Genomic DNA, 3300 nt, shown 5'->3' with positions numbered 1-3300 from the left:
ATTTAGCATAAAATAAATGCTAATAAAAGTTTTTTTAAAAAGTTATATCAGGTGGCAGCTGAGAGCGTGGCCCTGGTGCCAGGCAGCCTGGGTCCGAGTCCCAGCTCGGTCACTTACCCAGTCACGTGCTCTTTGCCACCCATGCCCCAGCCTCACCATCTGTAAAGGGGAAACAGTGAGAGGACTTGTCACAGACAGTTGTGTGACTGCTTTTCTCATTTGTGAGATGATGAGGGCTGTTGTAAGGCTCAGATGAAATCGTGAGGGAAGGCTCTGGCAGGGCGGGCTGAGCCTGAGGTCAGCGCCTGGCCCAGCCTCCAGTATCAGGGACCCCACCCCCTGGCATGGCCTCCTTGGCCAGCACATGGCGATGGTACTTGCCTCTCCCGCCCCCCCCTTTTGGAAGCACCATGCCCCACAGTCTGGCCACAGCCTCCAAAAATTCCAAGCATCCCCCTGCCTGGACATCCTGCGCCTCCAAATGTCCCAAGCAGAAGCCCTGCCCCCGAGCCTTCAGAAAGACGGCTGCTGTGGCCCACATTCCTTCCCCAGTGTTCTCCTTGCAGCACAGTTCATTTTCTTTACAAATGTGTGAGCCCTGGGGGACTAATTAGAGTAGATGTGAATGTCAAGGAGAGAGACAATCCTGCGACCGACTTCTGGATGCATACCTTTGCGCTCTCGCGCAGAATCACAAAACTGGGCAGCCTAGTCCAACCCGCTCCTCCTACAGATGGAGAGACTGAGGCCCGTGGAGCGGTGCTGACCCGGATTCGGAGGCAGAGCCGGCCAATCCAAATGTGCTTCCTTCCTCTGTGCTCTCCCCGCCCTCGGGCCCCCACCCGTGCTCGCGTGTGACTTGTTTATGAAGGCGCGGGGGCCCTGCGGAACCTACCATCTCACTGTGGGCACAGCACCCGGGGTGGCAGCGGGATGCGGGGGCTGACATTGGGCTCGGCCAGGCCTGGTGACACCGTGGCTCACCGTGTGCGACCGCATGAGCCGAGGCCACCCTCAGAGGCACAGCTGTCTCCTGTAAAACAGGTGGGTGGGTAACAGGTGCCTCGTGGGGGATTAAACTGCGTAATGCAAAAAGCACGCAGGGCGCTGGTGGGAACGCACGATCGGTTGTTTTCCTCTCTCCCTCACCTATTTTGCTCAAAACTTAATTTTAAAAACTTGTTTTTTAAAGTTAGGGTTTTATTGTTGTCCTTCACTTGCTCTTTTGTTCTTGGTCAGACCCACCCACGGTCCAAGGTCCCCCGGCAAAGATGCGAAACCAGCTGCAGTGCGGGCCCGGCAGCAGGCGGGGGAGGGCTGGTGCTGGCCTTTCAGACCTGGATGGGCTTGCGTGTGGCTTGTCTTTTTTCTTTTAGATTTCTCAGATCCCAGTTATTCTCCTGAGAGCAGTAAGTACACAGCCCCTGTCCCCAGGAGGCCAGATCCTGGGAACGGGGCACCAGAATGAGGTGCCTGCGAGCAGGGAGAGGGTGGGAGACTGTGCTGAGGGACCACGTCCAAGAGGTGGGCAGTGGGTGCTTCCTGAACAGCTGTCCGTATTCCAGCCTGTCCCCAGCAATGCTCTCTTTGTCGCTGGCCCTGGGAACCCAGATATGGTGACAACAGATGCACTGTTCCAGAAGCCAGGGCCCGGCCGGGCCTTCTCCCAGTTGCCTGAACACTTGCTGATCGAGTGCAGACGCCATTTCCCTGCAGGTTGAGGATGCTCCTCAGTGACTGGTACCCTGTCCTGGCTTGGTGATGGACAAGATGTTGGCTGACACAGTGAAACAAGCCTCCTGCCAGGAAACTGATTCCTGCTCCTGCCCTTGAAGTGGCCTGCAGGCCTCACATTGCTCCCACCCAGAGATGAAGGCCCCGGCCTGGCTCCTCACAGGTTTGTTCCTGCCCTGGCCTCTGGCACATGCTGTCCTCACATGAGGGACACACCGCACTCCTGTCTGCTCAGTCTGATGGCACACATATGGTTGCACATCAGTATCACCTGGGAACAAATACACTGATGCCTGGGCCCCAACCCTGAACAATGAAATCAGAATCCCTGGGGGTGGGGCCTGGGACCCTAGACTCCCCAAATGATTCTAATGTACAGCCAGGGTTGAGCCACTGGATCATTCCTACCCATCTAGAGGACCTAGCTGAAGTCCCATTCCTCCAGGAAGCCTTCCTGACTTACCTCATGTGGGTGACCTTCCTCCTCTAAACACCTGTGGGCCATATGAGGAGCATGTCACTGGGCACTGATGACAGCCTGCTTTGTATCAGATGGTAGGAAGCAGAATCCAGGCTCTGCCCCTCGCTGACTGTATATCCTTAGTCAAGTTACCTAACCTCTCTGAGACTCGGTTTCCTCATCTGCAAAATGGGCATTAATAATTCCTACCTCACAGGCTGATATAAGATGCATCTACTGACCCATACCAACCTCAAGTCCACCCCTACCCCATGGTTCTTCCATTTCCAAAACCACAGGGTCCCACAAGCCCAGGGTGAACCAGTTCCTAGGGATCTCCATCCCTGTCTCCACTCACTGTCACTCCTCTCCTGAGTCTCCAAGTGTGAGCTTGCAGGTGGTCGTGAGAAAAACAAAGGGCAAAAAACCATCCTGCAGGGCCCTCCTCTGCCCCTAAGAGGAGCTCCCTCCTTAGGATCCTTTCTAGCAGGGGCAGAGCTTGCCCTAGCTATGGGCTGGCAGGGGGCATAAGTGGAAATCTGTGCAGAGCTTTCACTGTTCAGAAAGCACTTCTACAAGTACGTGGTCCTTGTGAGATGGGCTCTTCTCCCCATCTGCCAGGTGACATGCCCAAGATCACGGTTAGCAAGTTCTAGGGCTAGCGTTGAGAGAATATCAAGGAATTGGAAACAATAGAAATGTCCAAAACAGGGACATGGTTACATTCATTAGAGTTCATCATATTGCGGATACTCTGCAAATGTTCAAGTCATGTCTTCAAATAACTTTAATAGGATGAGGAAAAGTTCATAATAGATTAAATGAAAAAAGCAGGACATAGAGTTTGATCTCTACTTGTGATATAGTTGTATTTATTGGCAAATATAAATTGCATATATATTTTGCATATATATTTGCAATAATACCAAAAATCTCTAAGTTGCTCCTGGTCCTCCCTATCGGTCCCCTTCTCCCAGCCCCACCCTCCCCAGGTCCCCAGCATGCAGGTGAATGAGAGACACGAGCTGCCCAGGAGCCTGTTCTGGGACCTGGTCTGTGAATGCCACTTCAGGACCGAGGGGAAGAATCACAGTATTGCCAGAGGG

Source organism: Miniopterus schreibersii (genome assembly GCF_964146895.1).
Source record: "Miniopterus schreibersii genome assembly, chromosome: 14".
Lineage (NCBI taxonomy): Eukaryota > Metazoa > Chordata > Mammalia > Chiroptera > Miniopteridae > Miniopterus > Miniopterus schreibersii.
Note: the sequence above shows the minus strand (reverse complement) of the source record.